The 27,927-nt window shown below is 35.5% G+C and overlaps 1 protein-coding gene across 1 annotated transcript in view; it reads left to right on the plus strand.

Annotated features, from left to right (window-relative positions):
- Nucleotides 1–27,927, plus strand: part of LOC127864596 (uncharacterized) — a 766,023-nt gene that overhangs the window by 382,958 nt on the left and 355,138 nt on the right. The gene's annotated exons all lie outside the window — the stretch shown is intronic.

Raw genomic sequence — 27,927 nt, forward strand, 5'->3', positions numbered from 1 at the left:
AAAAAAAAAAAAAAAATTTTTTTTTTTTTTTTTTTTTTTAGGGGAAAATGAAATCTTGGGGAAAATTTACCAGCTGAGGGGAAAAATAATCCGAGGGGAAAGGGCCGATTTTCGGCGGGTCCCAAAGAAGAGAAAAAAAACCCTGAGTATATTATTATTTCACACATATAATTCACTACTTGCTTGGGGGACAAAGTATATCATTATGTCACACCAAAGGAGAGTTCTCTGTTGCAATAGGCATTAGGCCATCTGAACTTAAAAATTCTATTCACTGAACATATTTTTTTTATAAGTAACAGTGTTGTTTTTTTGTCATTCACATTCTGGTCCGGTAAGCAGACCCATTCCCAATGGAAAAAAGTATATATTTTTCCCAAATGAAAGCTAAAAATTCCCAATGGAAGGTTTGCAAAAAAAAATAACAAATTTTTAGATCTCAATATTTTGTTATCTCCCATCCAAGTTCAACCATAGTAAATATAATACTGGACACACTTTTATTCTCAATTTTGAAGCAAATTTTGCAAATCAACAACACTAATTTCCCAATTTTAGTCAAAACGCCACGAATTTCCCCAATCCAAAGGGGCCTGGCCCCATTCCCAAAATGGTGATAAAAACACTGTGTAAACAGTTGTCCTTATTCTCAATATCTACCTTCCTTATTGTATCACAAGTGATAACAATGCAATAGAATAAGGTAAAATATGTTAATATTCACCGTCCTCAATTTATAGAATGTTGAACACGAGTTCACAAATAAATATAGGTTTAATACAGACCATGACAAAAATGCATTATAATCGCTTAAACAAAATATAAACAAAAGCACCGCATAACAGGTGCCAACGCTCGGCTGCGGGTGCTGTTTAGAATAAATGAAAGCTTGTCAGAATTTTTTTCAGAGGTCCCAGTGACCTTGACCTTTGGCCTAGTGACCCAACAATGGGTGTGGCATGTAGAATTCATCAACAGTGTTTTTTTCACCAGTTTGGGAATATGGCCGGTCCCTTTGGATTTGGAAAATTTGCGGTGTTATGACTTAAATTGGGAAATTAATGTTTTTGTTGTATTACTAACAAATGCTTCAAAAGTGAGGATACAAGTGTGTTGGACAGTATTATATTTACTAAGTTTGATCTTATATTGATGGGAGATGAACATATGGATCTAAAAAACAAAAAACAATTTGGTTCCATTGGGAATTTTGAGCACCCATTTGGGAAAAATATATACTTTTTTCCATTGGGAATGGATCCGGTTACCAGACCCAATTTTGAATGAAAAAAACACTGTTTAAGGTGCATCTACATATGAATTCTCAAAGTTGTAGGTGGAAGCCCTTTGATTTTAGAGACAAATGTCAAGGTTTTAGCACGACGCAGACGGCAGATGGAAGATGGTGGACGGCAGACGGTGGACGCCAGGCTGGCTATGACAATACCTCAATTTTTCTCAGAAAACAGCAGACCTAAAAACAACTAAATCTAACAAGAAATGTCTTTACAATAGATAGTTGGCTTAATGCTGACTTTAAAATAATGTGTTAAAATTTATGTGTCTAAATAATTAAATTGGAAACAACAATTTAACTATTGTATTTGTTTACAAATTCGCATATTCTACGCTTGTTATGTGTATTTTTATAGTCAAACCACACAGTGTTAGTAGATACAAATTTTACTACTGGAGTTCACATCATATTGTCCTCACATGGCTTACAATGAGTTTATTTCTTCACCATCAAAATATATGGTATGTTACTATTTGATTAACAAACAGTTTTGTTTTGATGCATTCAAATCACACTTTCATAGCCACTTCATGCAACATAGGTCTTATGGTGTTTTGGCCGTCCAAGCTCATGCTCAGCCTGCACATTTGCGCAGTCTGGTCAGAGGTGAAGCTATCTCCTATAAAATCACTCAAAGCTGTTATGGTTTCATTATGTTTCTAGCTATCTCCTATAAAATCACTCAAAGCTGTTATCGTCTCATTATGTATCTCCTGACCAGACAGCAAGATACATAGGCCAGGTGGCTATAGCTATGATGGGCGGGTATGGCATAAGACCCATTTTTACATGACGCAGGTCTTTAAAAATCTTATTGCTTATTGTTAATGGCACATTTAAGCACAATGTTTTTCAATATAAAATTGAATTCAAAAATTGAATTGAAAGCAAAACTGTGTTTATCAATAGTCAATTAAGACTTCCCCTGGCGATTTAGTGTCTGCCTACAGACCCAGAAATTCTGTAACACATAATTGTAACTGGGCCACACTTTGTGCCTATGTCGTTCGAATATGCAGGGAGAAGTCGATTCAAAGGATTTCTCTCAAATCAACCACTAAAATATTTGAATGTATTCAATGGTGTCTGCTGGTGCTGTAAATAGGTCATTTATGGTGAAAAACTGGGTATTTAAAGACCAATTTAAGGTGTTGTTCATTTACCTTAATTGTTACAAAAAATAACAATACAATTTATTCCAAAGCTGATGTTGGTGTGGTGTGATATAGTTCTTAATTAATGTATTGTGTTATAGAATTCATTTTAGAAGTTCTGATTTACATTATTTTCTGATGAAAAGATGAATAATTGCATATATTTTCCGTATCAGTAACCAGCGCTTTTGCCAACCAGTCACTGCGCATGCGCAAAAAAATCCCAATTGTAAACTATAACAATTAACTAGTCTATCACATAAAAAGGATGATGAATAGTGCACAAACATCTAGACCTTTGCATAAAGACACAATCTTTCTTAATTTGAGCACAGGGAAAAGTCTCGATTTTTTTTACTATATACTATATATACTAACAAGAGATACAACTAGCCACAATATCAGTCGACTCGACACGGGTTTGCAACAATTATTTTTCTGAATTTCACCCTTGAAAAAACATTAAGACCTCAGTCACCTATGATTGCGTGCGATTTCTGATAGTATTTGAAAATACTATGAATTATTTCGTAGGAGTTTTACTTTATCTTACCATTAACTATGATTTCTTCTGGTTTAAAACCATGCAATGATATACATTGTAATTGTATGCCTGTTCCGCTCTATTTACTCCTTGTAGATATTAATTTCATTAAATTGAATTTTATCAAATGTTTTGTGCACTTTTTTCAGCTTGTGCAATTTTACCTAATAACATTCACATTTTATCATGCTCTGATAAAATATGGTAATTGAAATATTGATCAGACCAACAGTATTTATGTTTACATTTATTTTGAAATAAAATGTTTGCATAGTTAACTCAACTGAATTTTACATTTCTATATACTCTCTCTTTTTTATTTTCAGAACTCTTCATGAAGATGACTGTTAGAGTCCACCTACCAGCTCAGTGTGGTAAAATTTAGCTGCCTGCCTCCTACCATTTGGAGCCACAGTGTATTTGTTACTTGTTGTACTGTTGAATGTCAATTACAATTTTAAATTAAAATTAAACGTCTTTAACAGACAGCGTTTTATATTTACTTCTTTATGTTGAAATCACCTATATTAAGTGTAAACGTATTGATATATGACCGTTCATTGTACACTGACTTCTTGTGGCCGTCACCCCCACCCAACCCCCCTCCGCATTTGTTTTATAGAGCAAATTGTATGCCCCCCCCCCCAGTTTTGTCCTCTCTGGATCCAACCCTGTATAGAACATAGTAAAAAAAATCGAGACTTTTCCCTGTGAATTTGAGTGGGTTATGTTGTTGTTATTGTTGTTGTAAGATTCCCCCGTTGAATCATCGGAGTACCCAAGGTGTAGATCTAGTAGTTCTGCGCTTGGTACATGTAGTTTGAGGTTGGCCGCCTCTGGTAATGTCTGATGCTGTTGCACAGAATGAAACCTCACAATCACAGAGGTATATACGTGGGCGATAAAAACATGCCTTTGTACATTATATCAAGTCGCTGGATGTTAAAAAAATTGTTAATCAGCATAAAATGTAAAAGAAATCCGGTACGTCTGACTTAAAGTTTAATACGGAACGACGGATTGGCACAATAAAATAGAAAATTATTAGTTCTTCTTGAATGCTCTGAGCTTTTATGAGTACATACGTACAGCTCATAGTTCTTCTTGATTAAATTATAATCAATGTAAAAAAATAATGTCACACATATGTCCATAAAATCGAGTTAAATCAACCTAATACATTGTTACAAACACAATACCTGTAACAATCGACATCAATTTGCGTCTACTTTGTAGAGAAAGGCTCAAAACATAAAATTGATATCAAATCGTTTATGGCGGAAGTTGTTATTGTCGATTAGAGCAAGGGGAAAGAAAGGGTTACACTGCACAAATTGTTTTCACAGTGGTATCTGACGATCTGGTCTTATGGTAGCAGTTGAAATTGTATTGTGTATAACATTTTAGTTTGAATTAGGACACATTCTTATGACTTTAATGTCGCTGCGATCGGATAAGTGGCATGTTCCGTTAGTAAGTTGAATAATATCGGGCGTATGTTTGCATTGTAAACAAGTTGTTATTAAAATAAAGATACAATGTGGTGTTGGTGTAACTTTTACTATTTTACTAAGTGAATGAGAGTTGAAATGCTATGAAACACTTTCTGCACCAATTAAAATATTTATTGAACATATTCCATATTTGTTTTCGGCTATTAGGCTAGATTATTTAATATACATGTATACATAGAAAATATTGCAGACATACACACACACACACACACACAAAGTATAAAGAAATGGAAAAAAGAACCACCATAAAAGAAACTAAACAAACAAAACAAGAAAGAACAAAGAAATAAATATGCATTCTTATAATGAAATATAAACACATACAGCTAAAAGATTTACAGAAAGCGAAAACCTAAGCACAATCGAGGGACACCACACATAATCAATTGGTCACTGTCGGCTCAGGAACTACTTTAAAGTACCCCGTGTACCCTTAGGTAAACTAAATGTTCCCCGGGTACGAATAATACGTTTAAAGGCACCCGGCAATACGACGGGGTTCTTTTAGTATATTTTCCGTACACCGGGAACAGTGTAGTAAACTTTAAAGTACCTGGGGTACCATATACACACATACATATGATAAATTTACATATATTTCCCTGTGTGTGATCGTGCTAATTGAAAGCGAAAGCCTAACCACGATCGAGGGACACCACACATAATTTACGCTCAATTGGTCATTGTCGGCTCAGGTACTACTTAAAAGTACCCCGAGTACTCAGAAGTATTCTACAATGTACCCCGGATACGGAAGATACGCACCCGGTCATACTCCGGAATACTTTTTAAAACCGGTATATATTTTCTGTACCCCACATAATTTGCAGTATATTTTTTAATTACACCGGGTACTTGAAGTAGTATCTGAGCCGACAATAACCAATCGAGCATAATTTACTATTGTTTAATTAAATCATTTTATATTTCGAGTCCGCATTGAAGACGTACATAAAGTTGAAAGGCGGTAATGCATGTGTTCATTTGTTTACCATATGAGTGTTTTGGTATATGCATGTATTGAAATACCTGAATTGTGTATGATCAATCTAGTAGGAGAATTAATTGAGACTTGTAGTTACACCCTATGGTATACGTCGAACGCTACACTATGGTATTACGACCGATGTCCTCCTATCTAAACGTTCTGATAAAAGTTTAATTTTTTCTAAGTACGGGATTTTTTTCACCACGACGTCCTTAAGTTTGCTCATGCCTTGGTGGCACCTTGGCCCAAGGTCCTCACAGAGACGCTCTTTCATTAAGATGTTAACGAGCATCTTCATGTCCTCGTCTCGTCTCGTGTTCCATGCTTCGACCACCGACTTATCAAAGAATCGAATCCTGAACGAGTTTTCCGGGGATGGAAGTGTGAAGATCGTGGTGGCGACTGTGGCCTTTGGATTGGGGGTAAGTTACTGGACAATTAATAATGTGACCAACTACTCAAGCTTTCTGTAAATAGATTGACGAAACGTGTTTGTTTGATCTAGATATTACGGCATGGAGATGTGGTACATTGAATACATGAACCTTGTTGATAATCAAAGTCTCTTCATTTATCGAATTAAATATAAAGTTATTGATAAATTGATTGAGTACAGAGCGATTAATTCATGGCGTACAGGGCAATGCGTATGTATGCATTGGTGAACTTATGATGTTTCGATAACGTGGGCATTATGTTCCATGTTGAAAATACAAATCTAACATCTGGTCATTTACAGATTGACATTGCGGATGTTCGACTAGTCGTCCACTGGGGTGCACCAAGAAATCCTTTGTCGTACTGGCAGGAGGTGGGGAGGGCAGGCCGGGATGGGAAACCGTCCCTTGCAGTTGTCTATCCCTACGGTCGTTCGTTAGTGGGAGACAGTGGACTGAGAGAGACGTTTAAGAGTGTTGAGTGCTTGAGGCTGCCAGTATTAAAGACTTTTTTAACTAAAGAGATGGGTGAAAGTGAGTTATGCGTTAGGGAAGGTTGCGTTTTAAAGAATTGTTCTGTATGTGAGTGTGATAGGTGTTTTGGAGAAATTTTTCATTTGATAATTGTCACTGATGAGAATGTAATGATAAACAAACAAGAATAACAAGCGAAGAAAATATATGTACTGGCATTTCCCCAGAAATTTGGTCAGGCACAGCGGCAGGCGGTTGGTGTTGATTTCTTTATATACTTTCTAAATGTTATAAATCAAAATCCACACTACTTTGGAGCTACTAAAACACAAAATTTCATAATATTTATTGTTCATTTCAGTCAAGTCATATATTATAATATTAAATAAAAACCAAAACAAACAGAAAGCAAAAAAATGATTGAAAAACATTCTGTGACCAATGGAAAATCTTGCTTTCAATTTCTTGTCGTTTATTAGATTGTATACAGTCATGCACAGAGACTAAAGAAAAATGTCTTTTAGGTATTTAGCGAATTCCGTAAATATGAAAGAAACTATATATATGTATATATTGTATCTGAATATATTAAATGTTGGTACTGTGAAGTTATAGTCGCCGTTAAGAAAATAGTGTGAACAAATTTTAAATGGTCGGGAACAATCAAATAAGACGTTTGATTCCAATTAATTGTATTCATAACTTAAATTACGCACAACCGCAACACACATCAGTTACGGTTTATTTTTGAAGCAAGTTCTTTATACTTGTTTATTTTCTGCAATAGTTGTTAACAATTAAAATATTTAAAAGATCGCCGTGGCGTAGTGGATATGGTGTCCGCCTAGCGATCGGGAAGTCACAGGTTAAAACCTCACTGTGAGCGTTCCTTCGATCTCCCCCAAAAGACACCAAGTACTGGTTCTAGTCCCAGGAAACAGATTCGAGAGCGTTTATAAAAGCATACGGCTTTCGATGCAATCGAGCTAAAATAAATAGGTTTAAACTAATTAAAATAAAACAAACAAACAATTTGAGCATATCTTTAATTGCTCTACCTCCACATGTACCGGTAATAATAGATCATTATCGACCATTATTATGATATTACGACCATAATCGATCCCCATTAACGACCCGTAAATCGTTAATACGTGTTACCTATGCCCCTTATGCACACACCGCTGATAAGAGCGCTGATAAGAGCGTGCATGTTTTGATTGAACGTTGGCCGAATGTAGACAGCATTCGGATTAAAGCTTGCAAGCTCTTGTGAAAATGTCAAGCGCATGCATTTTAGTCCGCTGGGCTAAAATCGCCTGGGGAAATCCCTGATTATATGTATCTATAAATATGAATATATGGTGTTCGAATATATGTATGAATACAAGTTACACTTTGAATGGGTTGTTTTATATAAATCATTGTTCTTAAATCATGCTCCAGTGTTTTACTTATTGTTATAATGTATAATAATGTCTATCTCAGAAGTCAATGAATTACACTCAATATCAATATTAAAGTGATAAGTCTTATGTTACTAAGAAGTGAATTTTTTATTCATGTCTTACCTCATTAAAGTATCTGATGAATAAGTCATTATCAATTGAAAGTCATACAACTTATGTTACTTATCAGTGATTACTTTTTGTAACTTCTATCAATTCCTAGTTTTCATAATTCTTATAATCCATGCACTACACTTTTGTTATTTTCTATTTTGTTTATGGCGTAAAGCAATTGTATGCTTTAGAGCTAATAAATGTTGCTGCTGTAGATGCTGTTGTGTTATAATTTCCTTACGGCAGATCTAAGGGTCATCGTTCCTTTTGTTTCTTCTTAATGTCTGTTGTCTGAGCGCTATTCATATACAATTAACATAAGTATTAATAAAAATTTGAACAAATTATATATAAAATTTCTGTCCATTTAAAACAAATATTTAATATTTCAGTCTTCACGATAGTTCATTTTATCCACTAGCCATTCGGGCTACTTGAATGGTGAAGACAAGTAGTCCACCAGCAAAATTACTAGCCCAAAGTAAATTTGTTAAAATATACACCCTGCTAAAGGGTTTCATCTTTCAATAGCAGATAATCTATTAAAAAGTACAATTGTATCCAGGGTATGTTAACTGAAAAGCCTATTGCAAAAACAATTGCAACACAATATAACAAGTCAAGGTAATCATGTCCTTTATTAATCATAAGTCTTTAACATGTGATAAACAACTTCTTCGTTCATCTCATCACCACTGCCATCCTGGAGATCCTCTTTGTCAGAAACCATATCCTGTAAAACAAGCAACCTGATAGTTATTTTCCAGAAGTTTACTTGACAAGTGAAGGCATAGATGGCATACTTTTATCATACATGTGGACTTATTTTTCTTATGCTGTGTTTTTAAGCATAGCTTATTAATCTCTGTCTTACAGAAGTAGCTTCTCCTTCATCACTGATTTTTAACCACTTTTCTTGAAATTCACGTTTCCGTGATTTTTAATAGTCATTTGTTGACTTACGATCAGTAGTGGGCAGTTTCTTGCCAGGCGTCGCTCCAGCTACGTATTTAAGCATTATGCAGCCTTATGCGCGTAGGGACTTACAACATTGGAAATAAACACACATACACAAGGTTACAAAGTAAAACGATGTTTATTCCGGAAATGCAAGCCGCGGACGTCGATTGGTTAACTTCAGCATTAAACACATCAGCATGACATGTGCCAATAGTAAATAACCAGTCTAAATTGTTCAACACGTGGCCTGGGTTACCACTCGAAAATGATTGTTGAATGTATGGACCGATCGGAACGCGTCTAAATCTCGTATTTTAAGCGAAGTTGAACGACGTTCTGTCGGAAATCTTCGCAAAGTACTCACAAAATAATGACGTTTATCACACTTAAAAATGTAAACAATATTGATACACGGAATTTCTACTGGCCCGACGGGCGTACGATATGGCAATTTTAATAGGCCCGAGCTATAATTTACACGCCCAGGCCACCGGGCGTGCGCTTATTTCGCAGACTGAATATTTGAAAATAACCTTTCTTAAAAACATAAATTGTATGTTCGGAGAAAAGCATAGGTAAACCGTTTATTGGTACATGTTGTAAACACACCGCATGCGTTCCTTTAATTTTTCTTTTGGTTAATAAAAACTGTTCGATATGCAAACAAGTTGACATTTACATTCACGCTTGACGTGTTTGAAACTTTGATTAAAATCTTTCTTCTGCGAGCACACCACATCATGTAAGTAATCTTAATTTGCTCATTATAGATGTATTGACAATCTATTTGTGTTAATTCATGCCAGAAAATAGTTTATGTTGCTAATTTTACCAATAAATCTCCGCCTGAAATCCCGGCGGGGATTTTGCTATGGTAAATGGCGAAACCAGTTGCAACTCCCAGACCCGGAGGGTCAATAGCTGGGAGTTGGATTATTGGAACTAAGAAAATTATATACAAAGTTTTTTCGTTTAGTGTGCCGCTATTAAGTACATTCAATTGTTAAAGACGAGATTTGCTTAAAAGCATAGTACCGGTCGTAGCCAGCGCATATAATTATGGTAAAAGTTGAGAGTTAAAAGCAAGTACATTAAACTATAAGATCGCGAGAAGCAACAGATATGCGTTGGCGTATATGTTTATGTCAATATTAATTTCATTAAAAAAAGCAATTTTACCTAATTTTGCCAAAATGAGTTGCGCCTAAGATTATGCAATGGTAAACAACTTCGTTTCCTAAAGCGCATTGATTAATGTAAACAAATTCATCAATATTACGTGAATTTCTACACAAGGCCTACGAATTATATTTTAAGAAAAGGGGAGCAACTCATTCATCTGACTTGACAAAATGTACGGTGCACGATTCATTTCTTTGAGAAATTGACATTGTATGAATAAGACCATAGTAAATGTATAGATATTGCACATTAATAGGTGTAAGAAACACATTTTACCTTTTTCAACACATTATAAGATTTGTATTCGTTACTAAAATGTATGGTTTCTGTTCGTTCTCTAAATGCTTTGGTAAACGCCGCCATCTTAGGTTACATTCAACTAAAACATCGAGTGTCCCTCCGTAGTGCGTAATTTCTAAAGAATTGTTTTTCTCTTCTTGCATAAAAACTATTTTATAATCTGAGACTTGTATTATGTGGCTATTTCTAATATCGGAAATGTGTCTTAAGTATTTTGATGACGACAATTGCATTGTAAGTTAAAACATGAACACAAAAATAAATGAACTTTTAATTTGCGTTTTCTGTTGTATGGGGCTTTTGTCGAACAATGCTTTGTCGAAATATGGCTGCCAAAACGATGTTTGTACAGGTGTCTGAATTCGTATGACATGCCCTTTTATTGAAATTAATAACAAAAACAACGTGTCTATCTTTAAAATTATACCAGACTTGCAATAGGTGAAAGAAAGGCTTGACAAAATGCTTTAAAAGTTTGCAGTATTATAATGGGAGTCTTTCGGAATTTGAATTAATGTAATGGTAAAAGCACAGATAATGGAATGTTAATGTTGCAGAAATTCATCAATAACTATGACAAGAAAAATATTTGTAATGATTGGTCGACCATTGCAGTGCTAGACAAGATGGGAGATGTGAATAGTTGGGCATAAATGGGTGGGCATGTATGGGTGGGAAGTTGATCCGGTCGGGAAGAATAAATATTAAATTTCCGAATTACCTTACTATCAAATACGATGATCTTCATATATTTATATTTCAGATGGAGAACAAGATTAAAAAATACACAATGATACGCATGAATTCCATTCACGCCATTCACTCTTTTTTCGTAGGCCTGATCGTTTATCTCTAAAGCCACATATTGTGAAGCAACCAGTGACAGTCTTGTTCCAGGCTGGAAGAATGTAAAAACACCGTTAAGAATTTTTTTTTTTCAAATATCTCAAGTTATTGAATTATATTTGAAAAAAATCTTTAGTGCATACAACACAAATGTTCTTGCAGTTTGTGCTGATATCTAAAAGTATAATAATACATACTTTTATACGTCTGAAATCGGTGACAACAATTTCACGTTGCGTAAAGCATAACCGTGCATAACCGTGCAGTACACAGTGAATTTTTAAACAAGAACACATGCTTATTAAATTAAGTAATTTTGATGCCAACTATCCTTGTTCCATTCAAATCTTCGCGCAGAGGTTGTATTTTTTGTTGTTACACATGTCGTTAAATTAATTTACCGAAAATAATGTCATATGTGGAGTACTCTGCAATAGTTATATTGTCAAGTAATATAGTTGAATATCTTCCCATAAGATTCACACCCGGGTCCTCTGCGAGTAAAATATAACGCGCTCGCTCTGTGTCTGTTCAGCTTTAATACTGTTTACTGTTCAGCCTATTTTAAACGCCTTGTAAGAAGTACACGTTAGTTCCAAACTATCATTATTAAATTCCAGATTAATTCCAGACGCTTTCCTATATTAATGCATGTACTTTCTTTACTGCCCAACCGATTGCTACAACAAAGTATATGTTCCAGGTCTTAGCGGTTACTGTCATTCATGATTGAATTAATGCCTTTATAATCTTGGGAGTAAATATTACAGTTTTTTAAGTTGTTCTTTTACCAGATTAATATGGGAGTTAAAGTCGGGTCAAGCTGTGAGTGTGATTTTGATTTTTGAGTCATGCATACATGCCTCGCACAAACTTTACGCAGAGTTGTCGTTCCTTGCTCTCACATACATTCCCTGCCCTAACAAGAAAATCCTCCCAGAATTAATAGGATTATATTTTTTGGTTTAAGTATTTTATTATAAAAAGTAGTGTCATGTTCTTTTATATTTTTTAAAAAGGGTATACATTTAGGTTTCTCATAAAAATAGTAACTACCTTAATTAAAAAAGTAAAAATAACAAAAGTAAAATTATAATACCACTTGGCTAAGCTATCATCACGCGGTTGGCTTTGAAGGCAGGGATTTAATCCAGCTATGCTGGTTCCAATTTATGCGCGCTGGTTGGCCTTGCACTCGACAAACCTCCGCTTATAAATAATTTTTGGCATTATTTAAATGTGCACCAATGATGAAGTTACAATCCCGACAAGATCTGAGGCAATAAACTTAATCTTTTTTTTACAGTTTTTGTTTTTTTTGTCGAAAGTTTTGTTCGAGTATTAACAGTATATGGTTATTAAAATGCATTTAACAAATGACAACATGCTTTTGCGTTTAAATAACAAAGAAATCAAAAACATTTTTCGGTTTAAGTAAATAATGCCTCTCCTCCTGAAGATTACTGCTAATGCTTCGGTTATCATCGGTTACCTTTCGGTTGTCATCGGTAACCTTCGGTTATCATGGATTATATTCAGTTATAATCACTTTCCGTGCATCATACAGTATACCCGTGTACAGAATTCGATAGTTATATAATAACGATTTTTTAACAAAATATATACCGGTAATTCAAATTTATATTCAGCAAACAATGTTCAATACATACAAACATTCACATAAGACGTTCAGCGTACGAAAAACGCACTGAATGTTTCTACATGAAACTTGATAAACCTTCGGTTAAATGTGAACCTCGTTCTGTTAAAACGGGAAGTTATGCATGTGCGTAAAGTGTCGTCCCAGATTAGCCTGTGCCGGACAAGCGTCCACACGCCGTATGCTGCTATATGGAGTTGTACGACGCAGATTTCTTCCTGCATGGATTAATGATGAATAGCGTCCCACTCTGCAACATAGACAATCAACATGTTACTTTAACAACGCTTGTGTTGTTATTTTTTAGCGTTTTTTAAGTATAGTTTTTCTGTGGTTTTTGTAAGCAAACAAAAATACTATTGTGAATTGTTTGGCTCGAAGTCCGTTTCTCTCGAAGTTCTCTTGTCGGTCCCAGCGACATCGGGAGTCAACTAAGAAGTGCAAGGGGGTGGGGGAGCAGTGCGCAATAACATGCTATTAAGCCGTTGATATTTCACATAATCACAATCAATCGCACAATTGGTGCAAAAAGGTACCATGTGACATTGAAATAAGAAAGCACATGGTACCTTTTTGCACCAATAGCGCGAAATATACAATACGTATTGTGCGTATAACTTGTGTATGAATGCACGTTAAGTCTCTATACGGACATCGCCCGTGAAGCCCTATTAGACTTCACGTTGATCGAACGTCTAATGCAAACGACAAATATACGATCATGCTTGAGGGTGGACGCAAATCATTCGACCCCCCTGGTGCCAGTGTGTAACCACGAGGCAACAATAGGCTCAAATAATTTAGCCGTGCCTATGAAAACGGGGCTTATTGCAGTCCGCACGTGCTTTTTAGGGACGACACTTCACGCTTTTATTACATTTTTCGTTCAACTTTAGTCCCTTCTTAGCGAAAATCTAAAAAAATAGGCGGAACGCGTTGTCCCTGATTAGCCTTTGCGGACTGTATTATGCCCTGTTTTCGCAAAGCGCGGTTTAATACTTAAACTTCGGACTCCACATGCTAATCTGGGGCGACTGTTTATGCTTATGCATTAAGTCCCGTTTTCCCATAGCGCGGATGTGTATGCATCTAGGCAGGTTGTACCAAAATCCGTAGTTTGGAAAGAGTTCCTTTCCCTCGGCGCGATGGCACGAATTTCATGAATGAAACACAGCCAATGATGTAGATGAACAACACGCAAGCACATCTTGACGGCAATCACAAAAATGTTAAAAATGAACAGTGCTCTATATTATTTAACGACTTCAATACAGATTTAATCAAATTATGAAACTTCAGAAATATTATCAGGAGAGCGATTATGTTTACTGATTTTGAGAGTTATGGTAAGGGTTAGACCCTTACCCTAACCTCACACATGACCCATAATATTTCGGGAAACATTTAAAGGTAAATAAACGTTAACCTCATGGCAATATAATTCAGATTCAATAGAAATAAAAAGGCAAGACACTTCAATGTAATGACCATTGAATTACTAAATTATTATACACAGACCAGAGCAGCAGAACCGTGACTTTCTGAGAAACGATTATATGAAACAACATCGATAATCAACTAGAATCGTCTTGTCTTGTCTTTAGTAAATAGCTGTAGAAACAAAGCATCATATAGCAAACACTCAGATGATAGGAATCGTCTCGTCTTGTCTATAGTAAATAGCTGTAGAAACAAAGCATCATATAGCTAACACTCAGATGATACGAATCGTCTTGTCTTGTCTTTAGTAAATAGCTATAGAAACAAAGCATCATATAGCTAACACTCAGATGATAGGAATCGTCTCGTCTTGTCTTTAGTAAATAGCTGTAGAAACAAAGCATCATATAGCAAACACTCAGATGATAGGAATCGTCTTGTCTTGTCTTTAGTAAATAGCTGTAGAAACAAAGCATCATATAGCTAACACTCAGATGATAGGAATCGTCTTGTCTTGTCTTTAGTAAATAGCTATAGAAACAAAGCATCATATAGCTAACACTCAGATGATAGGAATCGTCTCGTCTTGTCTTTAGTAAATAGCTATAGAAACAAAGCATCATCTAGCAAACACTCAGATGATAGGAATCGTCTCGTCTTGTCTATAGTAAATAGCTGTAGAAACAAAGCATCATCTAGCAAACACTCAGATGATAGGAATCGTCTCGTCTTGTCTTTAGTAAATAGCTATAGAAACAAAGCATCATCTAGCAAACACTCAGATGATAGGAATCGTCTCGTCTTGTCTATAGTAAATAGCTGTAGAAACAAAGCATCATCTAGCAAACACTCAGATGATAGGAATCGTCTCGTCTTGTCTATAGTAAATAGCTGTAGAAACAAAGCATCATCTAGCAAACACTCAGATGATAGGAATCGTCTCGTCTTGTCTATAGTAAATAGCTGTAGAAACAAAGCATCATCTAGCTAACACTCAGATGATAGGAATCGTCTCGTCTTGTCTATAGTAAATAGCTGTAGAAACAAAGCATCATCTAGCTAACACTCAGATGATAGTGATCGACGTGTAATTCAGAAAAAAACGGTAATAAAGCTGTAAAAGGCCATACAAACATACATTCGCCGTGGCGTAGTTGATATGGCGTTCGCCTATCGATCGGGAGGTCACGGATTCGATCCCCACTGTGTGAGCGTTCTTTTGATTTTCCCCACAGACACCAAGTACTGGTTCTAGTTCCAGGAAACGGGCGTTTCAAATAAGCCTAAGGCTTTGTATGCAATCGAGCTAATATAAATAGGTTTAAACTAAACTAAACCAACGGCCATTCTACGAATCGGTTGTGTATATCCATATATGTCCATCTTTAGCCACATAAAATAGTTAAATTATTTCAAATTAATATCATTCTTTTAGTCAGTTACTATTCAAATGTTATTATCTACCAAAACACAGAGACTCATATATGTTTCAGATAGAAATATCGTCACAAGATGACCTACTTGCGTCAGTAACCGTAAAGTTTTTTCCGTAGTGACGTTATACGACTCCTCGTTTTATCAACGTATTAATTATTTTCTTGGCATATCGTATTACATATTGATGGATCATTGAATTTAATACCTAAATTGATAGTTTCAATATAAATGTTATTGGCAAATGTTTAATATTGATCATTAAAACTTAAAAACTTGCTCTTAAAATCTTGATTACAAATAAGTAAATATGAGCCGCGCTCTGGGAAAGCAGAGCTTAATGCATGTGTGTAAAGTGTCGTTAAATATTTGCCTGTGCGATTCGACACTTTCAACTTGTATCGTTTTTTTTTGTTTTACGGAATTCTTTTTGAAAAGAAACCACCAGTCTCGTTGGAAAGTGTCGTTCCTGATTAGCCTTTGTGGACTGCGCAAGCTAATCTGGGACGACATTTAACGAGCATGCATTAATGCAAATCTGGGATGAGATTTTACGAACATGCATTAAGCCCGGTTTTTCAATAGCGATGTTCATATTTTATCTTTATAGGATAATATTTTATCTACTTTTCGAATAAGTACATTATTAAGTTTCGGCCAACTTTTTAAATTTTTACATTTTCCCTTTCTGAAGCAAAGTGTAAATTGCTATATGCGAACAGCATAAAATCAGAACAGCAAGCACGGCACAGGCTGTTCAGATTGAACGCGGTTTGATGCTCATACGTATACACAAAAGAAACTGATTGTTTCAATACAGATAAATACACTGTTTCTAGGTGGTGAAGTACATGAGAGTGTTAACCGCTGACAAAAAAGTTTCTGAAATAACATACAGACATTGATCTATAGTAGTTGTAATAACAACAATACGAAAAGGGTAATTGACCAAAAATATTAATTCTTTATTTGTAGATCTACATTTTAACTCAAATTACAAGTTTGCTTTACAATAGTGTAGGTCATCTTTGAGAGGGAGAAAGGTGTTGGGCGTGAAAAGCCGCCCCAAATGGTGAATGGCTGTGGTAAGTTATAAATATTTAATTATTCATCATTAAGAAACATATCGGACGATTTAAGTGCGCGCGCAAAAACAATCAACAACTGTGACAGCTATATCCGGCTTTCCGCAAGCGGACTCTACCACAATGTTTTTTTCATTATGATTACAATATGTTACACTGATAATGACATGAACTAATCAAAGCGCTGAAGGCACTGTAAGTGTTCGCTGTTGTAAAATGTCGTCCTTGATTAGTTTGTGCGCATTGCACAGGCTAATCGGTATGCACAGGCTAATCTTATTTGACATGCATGAAGCCTCGTTTTCCCTGAAAGCAGCCAATATGTACAGATTTCAATGATAAACACTAGACTGGCCAATCTCGTCTTACTAGCCGTTAAACACTATTAGTCATATAAACCCTCTGCAGTGTACCAGTAACAAGCAAAAGGGGGTTTTCTTTCCTTGCAGACGCTCTATATAGCATTTGTCGTTTGCTGCAACAGGCAGTGGTTGTCTTTCCATACCGTACCTAAGGCTTCTAAGCACATACTGATTTGCAAAATATGGTCTGTAACATTAGTGTGAGCTAACGCTCACACTAAAATTTAAAAAGGCAGTTTTCTTGTTTACAAATCAACATCAATAACTCAGTTCCGTTTCGACTCGAGGCTATTAATCCATTTGGAATAACACCATCGTGGTTTAGAACCCTATAATCGGAAATACTTATCTTATTGGTCTATAATCGATACATATTTTTAAGAAATGTTTCATTACTGATGTTTAAGATTTGGCAGTCACTACCAATTAAAAACAATGTTAAAGTATGTTTATCCCATTTGTATACCGACATTGACGGTATAACATATGGAATAAACTAGCCGTTCTCCCACCTTGTTGAACATACCTGTCGCGTGCACGGACTACTTTTTATTTTACCACTGAATGATTTGTCATAAGAAATCTCTAGAGTCGAGAAAACTTTGGCTTTAAAACTATAAATACGATTTTCAACCTTTAAATCTAGTCGAGGAACATAATTTTGCGCCATCCGTAGAATGAATCAGCTGGTTGATGGCGTCATAAAATGACATACTTATTGCGTCAATTTTGTGATGTCATCTTAAGGTATATACACGAAACAAGTATGCTATGTCTGGGAATAAAACATTGAAGACGCGCATTTTTTACGTGTTAATGTATCGTGAATGTAATTATGAAAAAGTACATATTCCATGAACTTTTTACCTCGGATGGAACCTTTGAGACGAAGGATTTCGATCTACATGTAGATCAGATCTAGCTTATTCGTGTTATTGATTTTCAGAATGTGCGTGCCTATTTGGATGTGAAATTGTGCGTAGAGCATACTTATGGGTGTGTATTTTGGTTCAGAAGTCTATTCGAATTGTTTTGCTTTTGGATGTAAGTAAACAATAGGGTATTTTCTTTGATCAATAAACTTTGTCTCCGCTATTTTATCAAAGAAAGTCTATTCAGTAAGAATAACCCGTTTGCAACAAGTGTTTCAAGGTTTATTAGCATTATGACGGATTATCTTGTGTTGGGTCACAAACTACAGGATGTGAAGATGTAGACGCCATCAAAATCTGCAGCGTCCATGACAAAATAAGGCGAGCATAGTTTTTTTTGATAATTTATGTTTATAACGACTCCGTGTGTAAATCTACATGTACATGTAATTCTGTTGACATCGACATCCTTTGTCAGGAGAAATCGCCGCCATATTGGATTTAAATCATTTTCTTTCGAAAAAAGAATGAATTATATTAAAGTAAAATCTTTCCGCGTTTGTAATGTGTTACAATTTGCATGCTGCGTAAAATTGAATTGATGCATATGGTGATATTTTTTTCTCGTTTAACAGATTTTGTCTGAAATTGTTTAAGACTATTTGGCGTACCAGGACAAATACATTCTATATCACTACGCCATGTTACATTCGTTAGATGTAAAGCGCTTTTAAAATTGAATTAAAATTATTGTTAAGGTTATTAGATCTTTTTATGTTAAATGTCGCGTTGACAAAAAAATCAAATGGGACAAATAGAATATTAGGATTAGCGTTGAATACAGAGAAGATTATGTTGCTCGGCTCCAGCACCGAAAGCGGTCCCCAAGGCTCGCGTTCCGGCGTTCTAAGCCTTATCTGTATTCAACGCTAACCTAGTGTTCTGTATATGTGTTCATTTGTTTATTTTATCTGTAATCTTCATACGAATTATGCCTACAGTGAAATACTTTAACTGATAGAACAACAATATATTGAAAATTTACACACACAATTCATTTTGTGTTCGTTATTTTAAATAAAAATGACTAAATGTAAAACGCACAGTCAACACAAATTTCGTCAATCTGTTAACATTTAAGCACGCAAAAATCTGGTCTTGTAAATGAGGATATGCGTTATATACATATAAAGCAATGACGTTTTGTATCCGAATGCAAAACCAGCAACAACGATGAGCAATTGAGCTTGTCTGCAATAACTCTTGTGATCAAACATTTGAACTATATTTTCATATTATTTTTATTTGAAATCACAACACACTTTCAATGTACAACATTATTCCCACTTAAATCTATGGATATGTACTCTAACCAGAGTGCAAGAAAATACTTTAATCAGCAAACAACACATCGCTTACATCAACATGTACATGTATATAATCAGCAAAAATCACATCGCTTACATCAACATGTTAATGTATATCTCTGTAACACATCGCTTACATCAACATGTTAATGTATATCTCTTTACGGCACATACACTTTAATATTTTCATAACAAATTAAAAGTAAAAGCAATAATAACAACACAAAATAAATGCAATATTTTGCACGTAGAGACCCTCATAACCATACCATTTCTTAAAGATCATTCCGATCCAAATTAATTAAAAAATATAGGTTAAGTGATATATACGACGGAACTCAAAGTGAATCAATGTTAACTGTTTTAAAGCCATCTCTGGCTACTCTCCAGTTAAATGTTTACCGCCATCTGTCAAAATCTCATCATAATGTTTCTAACCTTCAACAATTAAAGGTTTTTCCTACCACTTATTAAAGGCATATTCACGAAAAATCGGTAAGTCATGACTAGTGCCTATATACAAAATCAATAAATAAAGTTGATTTATTTGGACAGTAATTATGTAACCTCTACGGACAAACCACTGGTTATAAATTATGGAAAGTACCATGAGTTGTGTAATGTGCTCTGTCTAAACCATACAACAACAATGCATGTAAGCGAGAATATAGACACTTACAAATATAATACGCTAGACATTATACATGTATTACAATTAACTTAACAGACACCAGGTTACAGTCTAAAGGAATACATGTATTTATATTTTTACTTTTTTGAATACTCTTAACAGATGTTTATATAAATTAGACATAGGCATAGGAAATCATGCACTAAATTAGGAAGTCCCTGATCGAAATCAGGTACTCAAGCGTTTGAAAAAAACTTAAAGCAGTACGTATAATTTATACAAGCTATATTTATGTAACATGTTTATTTGGAGTAGACAACAAATCAAGACATGATTAGTTCAAAGGCACCTAGTACTGGGTGAATATTTGATTAGGTTCCATTTACTGTCCATATTCAACAATTATCTAAATGGTAGACATTAACAGAGATAAGTATCATAATTACAATGTTTAATAATATGTAAACTGTATTGGATAAGAGTTCTTAGCAGATCACACGCTTAAAGCAGTTTTATGCTTTGTCGAAGCAACTAACCCCCATGTATTTTAGTAACGGTGTGTTGTCCGAATTCTTAAAGGGTCATTTTCTTGATTGTTTTATAAAAGAATGTCAAACGAAAATATAAAAAAAAACAACCATATGGAACTATTTTTATATTTAAACTTAACTTGATAATAGTTACATTTAGTAGCTTTATATGCAGACTATTTATAAATGGTCAGTTATGGCTCTGTCCGTATTTTTTCAAGTCGACACCGTTACGGAGAAAATTTCATCTACCGCAAGGGAATGATACGGGGATACAACAGATCGCGAACAATGTGAACATCATCAAAAAGTAAGTAAAATATTGAACGTACTTTTATTCAGTGTCAACACCGTTCTACCATTTTCTTTGATATTTCCACTTCCTGTTCTTTTATAATTTTCAAATATTATGTATTCTTAGATGCCACAAAATAATGTGTTAGTAATGTGTTTTTGAGACAAGTAGCATGTTGTTTGTGGATGATCAAATGCCTGAATGTCATCACCGTTACAGTCCACACCGTTACGCTGAATGAGTAACGGTGATGACAACATCGTAACGGTGTGCACAAATATATACACACATTATGGTGTAAATAAACTTCAGTTTCATGTCGCCGATTGTTTTTCACACAACATCGCAAATTTTACATGGAATTTATCAGGCAAAAATGGAGAATTAATGCAATTGGAATCAGTTCTGTCAGAATTCCCGAATGTCATCACCGTTACGTTCCACACCGTTACGCTTTATGAGAAACGGTGTTGACAACATCGTAACGGTGTGGAGAAATTTATACAAACAATATGATGCGAATAAAGTTCATATTCATATCGCCGATTGTCTTTCAAACAACTTCACAAATTTTACATTGAACTTATCTGACATACTTTCTAGTAAAAAACACGATGCAAATAAACAAGAATATGAAAGTATAAGATAATCTGTCCACACCGTTACAAATGTGACAACACCGATACGCCTCATAAAAAAGAAGACATTTATATACATTAAGATTCAACAAAAACTGCAAACGTGTTTTAACATCATACAGTCTTCAAAAAGGTGTCCGATGAAAGAAGAATTTAGTATATAAACATGTATCCAAACATTTTATAGAAATTCTCAAAGTTGTAAAACGTAATTAAAATGTGTATTTACACCGTTACGCACTTAATGTTCTGACAAAGTCACTGACGATTTGGAATTGATGTAATAGCCACTCATGATCACTTTATACAATGAAACAACGCCAAAAAATTCATTTAAATTAAGTTGAAATAAAATAATATTATCAAACAAGTATATATATATACACTTGGCTTTTGAAATTAAACACTGAAAAATGTGCAGTAATGCATTTTGGAAAAAATAACCCAAACAAGACATACCTTCTTGGACAAGGATCTGAAAGAAAGGAAATTTCAAGTAAAATGCAAGAAAGGGATTAAGGGATTATATTCAGTCCTGATTTGAAATTTAGAGAACATATGAACCAGTGTATAAATAAAGCAAAATAGGACTAATTAGAAGGACTTTTCTTCACTTTACTACAAAACAACTTAGGAAATTATACAAGTCGTTAATCAGACCTCACTTGGAATATGGTAATATAATATGGTACCCACGATTCAAGAAAGACATAGAAATTGTAGAACGACTACAAAAGCGTGCGACTAAATTATTATACATGTTAGACACTTACCTTTCATTGAAAGACTTAAAATATTGAAAATACCATCTTTGTCATATCGTCGTTTCCATGCAGACATGATCGAAGTTTTTAAACTCTTGAATAACAAAGAAGACATTGAATTTGACATATTTTTTGAAACGAACAATACTACGACAAGGGGTCACTGTTTAAAACTCAAGAAGAAATCTTGTAGAAAGGACATCAGAAAATACTTCTTTTCTCAGAGAGTGATAGATCCGTGGAATAATCTACCGGAAATCGTTGTTACAGTGCCATCCTTTAATACCTTTAAAAACAGATTGGACAAATACATGGGAGATAAAAATGTACTCAGTTATACCGGAGACTACCTGGGTTAACGAACATGAGGGGGCTATTAGAAGCTGATCCAGCTTGCGGCCCAAACCGGATATGTATGTATGTATGTCCGTAATGGTGTTCTCTTCACAGTTTTTGACGTGCGTCAAATAAGCCTTTATAATCGCGATCTGGGTCACATTAGGTCATGCCCAGCTTAGGTTGACGTCCGTCTGACATGTACCTAACTGATAAACGGTCTGTCGACACTGCTTTACTAATTGTGTTTTTGAATATTTTTTATTAAGAATGGAAACTTATCAAATATTCACCCTACTACAAATAAAGTCTATTACTAATATGCGTGTATGGCACCAATCGTTACTTAACCTAAGCATGTGTACACAGCATGTATACACATTAACGAAAAATGTGTATTTTCTTGCTTACGTATCGATATGATATGATTTGTTTTTTTAAACCTATTTATTTAAGCTCGATTGCGTAACAAGCCTAAGCTTATATGAAACGCTCTCGAGTCCGTGTCCTTGGTGTATATGGGGGAGATCTAAAGAACGCTCCCACAGTGGGGATCGAATTTGTGACCTCCCGATCGCTAGGCGGACACCATATCCACTACGCCACGGCGATCTTTTGTTTAATGTTTGATATGTTTAAAACATGACATAAAATTAACATACTTAAAGCTATTGTTTTGTTCAACAAAAAAACACTTATGGTTCATGAACTTAATTGTATATCAATGTAAACAACCACAACATTTAGGTAAATCTGGTCTTAAAACATTTGCAGAAGTTTAAAATTGGCAGATTTATGGTAACTGGCCGCAGTGAATGCACTCCACTGACAGCTTCACGGTCAACGTGAAACAAACTGTAACACAACTAGTAAACTGTCACATTTACTTATAAACCACAAGTCAATTAAATATACTATACTAGCAAGTATAAATTTATCATACACAATAAACATTTTTTAAAGAGGCATTTTGTGACAAACATTCACTTATAATCGTCATAATTACGTTTTAATGTTTATTTTACAAATTCAATTAGACTTATGGTTGAGTATATTGTGTGAATAATTTGAAATACAAATGTGCTGTATGAATTTCTTGTTCATTTGAGATGTCAACACAACTATTTTCTAACAAGGGAGACAACTTTGTTTTTATTTTAAGCAAATGATATTGTAGTGCTCTAACCTTAGAACAAACAGAGACAACTGCGCCTCTTAACAATTGCAACCATATTACATTACTCTCCCTTGATTTGTTATTGACTGATTTTCGTTTTGCGATATTAATTATTCTTTAGATAATGTTAAACAGAATTAAACACATCTTTAAATACTTGATTAACTTTGTAAACTAAAAAGAATTGCATATAACAAACTTAAAGGCCAGTTTTCTTTTCAGAATCTCAGGGACGACACTTTCCGCCTAAACTGGATTTTCGCTGTGAATAGACCTCATTTAAATGAAAAATGCCATACAAGCGGAAAGTGACGACCGTGATTAGCCGGTGTGGACTGCACAGGCTAATCTTGGACGACACTGTACGCACATACATAAAGACCGGTTTTCAAAGAACACGGCTCATATATTACTAATTAAAGTTTCAATATGTGATTATATTTTAATGTGAAATACAAAAAATACGTAAAAAAATACACCTTTTAAATGCCATGTCCGTGTTCTGTTTCAGTAATACAGGTAGCGGTTATTGGAGATACGGTTCATAGATAGCAGCTGCTCGCTCGGTTATTGGAGATACATTTCACAGATAGCGGCTGCACGCTCGGTTATTGGAGATACAGTTCATAGATAGCGGATGCACGCTCGGTTATTGGAGATACAGTTCATAGATAGCGGCTGCACGCTCGGTTATTGGAGATACAGTTAATAGATAGCGGCTGCACGCTCGGTTATTGGAAATACAGTTCATAGATAGCGGCTGCACGCTCGGTTATTGGAAATACAGTTCATAGATAGCGGCTGCACGTAGCGGTCAGGCATAATTAACATAATTTTAACTGTGGTTGTAGTCGGTTTGTATTTGCCATATACGTGACTGCACAAATTCACACAAAGTGCAAATCACTTAAAACGACTCGAATATGTAAGTCTTGGTATTGTTCTAATGCAGACTTCAATAAAAATCAGCCAAAATTGTTCTTAAATTTGTTATGGTGACATATAGGCCCATTTAACAACTATTATATTCAGCTTGTGTTTTCTGCATATTATATACGCATGTCACGTGCATAAAACAACTTACATTCTTAAAAATGAGGGGTCGACTGAAACAATTCTAAAAGAAAACTGCTGATACAAGATGACCTTTGCATCTGCTGGTCATGTGCAACTTGTCAGTTGAAACATTCTCCTACACATGTTAGTTAACGTCCGCATTGAAACACGCTTTAATGTTAACAAAATTTACATACAAACTGAATAATTCACACACAAAATAAATTATTCAGTCAAGTGCGGAATACATACTATAACGACATAAATATTTACAACACGCATTACTCGTCTACACGCACTTTGCAATCACAGATGCTTATTTCGGTAAGTATACTCAATATGTTATCTCGTTTCCGAATCAAACTTCAAACATGCACGATCGTTTGATTGCTAATAAGACTATAATCATTTTTCATCGCGAACTATTTACCCAATTAATTTCCCTTTACCATAAGCACTTTAAGTAACAAAAACAATCTTCCGTCTTTTACTTTCTACGCTCGCTTCTAATCATTTTCCATTGATCCGTTTCAATTTGAATGCTTATTGTTCACTGAACCCATCGTTCAAAGATCTTTCACATAGATTGCAAGTCACGTTCAATACAGATGCATGCTTGAGATCATTAACTGTACAAGTCAATAGAGCATACGCGCCCCTGCAGAATGAATGCTGGATTCGTTATTGAACCTCCATTATTGTCACATGTCTATCGTACGTATAGCAACCGCCAATAAACACAACTCCAAAACAAACACGCAAGCACTTGCTTTTATTTCCATGGTTACGTGTTTATCATATAAACGCTAACACGCGAATGCGGACTCTTTTTCCGCTTGTTAGCTCTCAATATGCTTCATTGAGTGCCTGCTAGTTGTACGTGACACTTCATCAATGTCCGCAAATATGGCCACTGCTAGCATCGTTAGCTATCGACTGTGTTGAGATTTAATTGTTAAAGGTAACATAAGAATGAACAGCAATCGCCAGGTCCGCAAACCTTATGCGCATGGAAAACGTGACTACGCGTCTTAAAATCTCCAATTTCCCGAAGTATTGGCATGGTCGTTACATGTTAATAGGTCAATAGTCTGCCAATGTAAAATGATGTTTTCATGTTCAATGCATGCAAACCGAACTTCTTTAAGTACACAGGAAGGCATAATCCTGCTTAACAACGGGTCCAACTTGCAGCCTTGGTTGGTGAATTTTAATAAAGATATTGAATACATTTATAAAGTGGTAAAATAATATTGTAGTTATATAAAGAGTGAGTGTTTACATGCAAACGTTTAACATAAATAAGTATAAAGGGTTAAAATTCTGCTGCAGGTCAGACTTATGGAACTAGGTCAGTGTCCTTACACAATGACTCCAAACACAAGTGGGAAGTTTTGTTGAATACCCTTACTAGAAACTGTAGTGTGGAGGTCTTGAACGTTACCCTCAATACTCGAATAACGCTGACGACGACAGCCGAAAAATAATACGTAACTGGTCGTCTGCTTTCTCCTGTTTTTGTTCTGATCAATTCCGCCTGATAAATGATTATAAATATAATAATAAATATGATAAATAAATTTTATTTTGCGTTTTTCTTAGGGCAAACTGCACACTGTTATGTCAAATCATGAAGTCCACACTACCCCGGAGGTAGTTTGCATGCAGCTCAGCTGTTGTAATCACAAGAGTACAATTGCATGTAGGGCAGCCTAACAACTAATCAGGCAACAATACAAGCGAATATAGGACAGTTTGTACAGTAACTCGGTCAGCAGCTGGAGCGTACTCGTCTCGACCGTCGCGAGAGTCACCCGCCGAAGATTTTCTCACCTGTATATAGTTCCTTATATAGGGGAACTTCTGCGGGCAGCTCTGCTAATCCAGCTAAGTCCACCACCCTCGAGCCGGACGTCTTCTTCACTGCTATGTTCGCTGTCTCCTCGAAGATACAGCGGTATAGTCAACCGCTGTGAGTATTGTCAGTTGCAGTCAAGTTCATTAGTGTTATGTGCTCCAGTGGCCCCGTGTATCGCTATGAGTATTGTCAGTTGCAGTCAAGTTCATAAGTGTTATGTGCTCCAGTGGCCCAGTGTATCACTATGAGTATTGTCAGTTGCAGTCAAGTTCATTAGTGTTATGTGCTCCAGTGGCCAAGTGTATCGCTATGAGTATTGTCAGTTGCAGTCAAGTTCATTAGTGTTATGTGCTCCAGTGTTTCATGTTGTATCGCTATGAGTATTGTCAGTTGCAGTCAAGTTCATTAGTGTTATGTGCTCCAGTGGCCCCGTGTATCGCTATGAGTATTGTCAGTTGCAGTCAAGTTCATTAGTGTTATGTGCTCCAGTGTTTTATGTTGTATCGCTATGAGTATTGTCAGTTGCAGTCAAGTTCATTAGTGTTAAGTGCTCCAGTGGCCCCGTGTATCGCTATGAGTATTGTCAGTTGCAATCAAGTTCATTAGTGTTATGTGCTCCAGTGGCCCAGTGTATCGCTATGAGTATTGTCAGTTGCAGTCAAGTTCATTAGTGTTATGTGCTCCAGTGGCCCCGTGTATCGCTATGAGTATTGTCAGTTGCAATCATGTTCATTAGTGTTATGTGCTCCAGTGGCCCCGTGTATCGCTATGAGTATTGTCAGTTGCAGTCAAGTTCATTAGTGTTATGTGCTCCAGTGGCCCAGTGTATCGCTATGAGTTTTGTCAGTTGCAGTCAAGTTCAATAGTGTTATGTGCTCCAGTGGCCCAGTGTATCGCTATGAGTATTGTCAGTTGCAGTCAAGTTCATTAGTGTTATGTGCTCCAGTGGACCCGTGTATCGCTATGAGTATTGTCAGTTGCAATCATGTTCATTAGTGTTATGTGCTCCAGTGGCCCCGTGTATCGCTATGAGTATTGTCAGTTGCAGTCAAGTTCATTAGTGTTATGTGCTCCAGTGGCCCAGTGTATCGCTATGAGTTTTGTCAGTTGCAGTCAAGTTTATTAGTGTTATGTGCTCCAGTGGCCCAGTGTATTGCTATGAGT

This window comes from Dreissena polymorpha, chromosome 1 (genome assembly GCF_020536995.1).
Source record: "Dreissena polymorpha isolate Duluth1 chromosome 1, UMN_Dpol_1.0, whole genome shotgun sequence".
Taxonomy (NCBI): Eukaryota; Metazoa; Mollusca; class Bivalvia; order Myida; family Dreissenidae; genus Dreissena; species Dreissena polymorpha.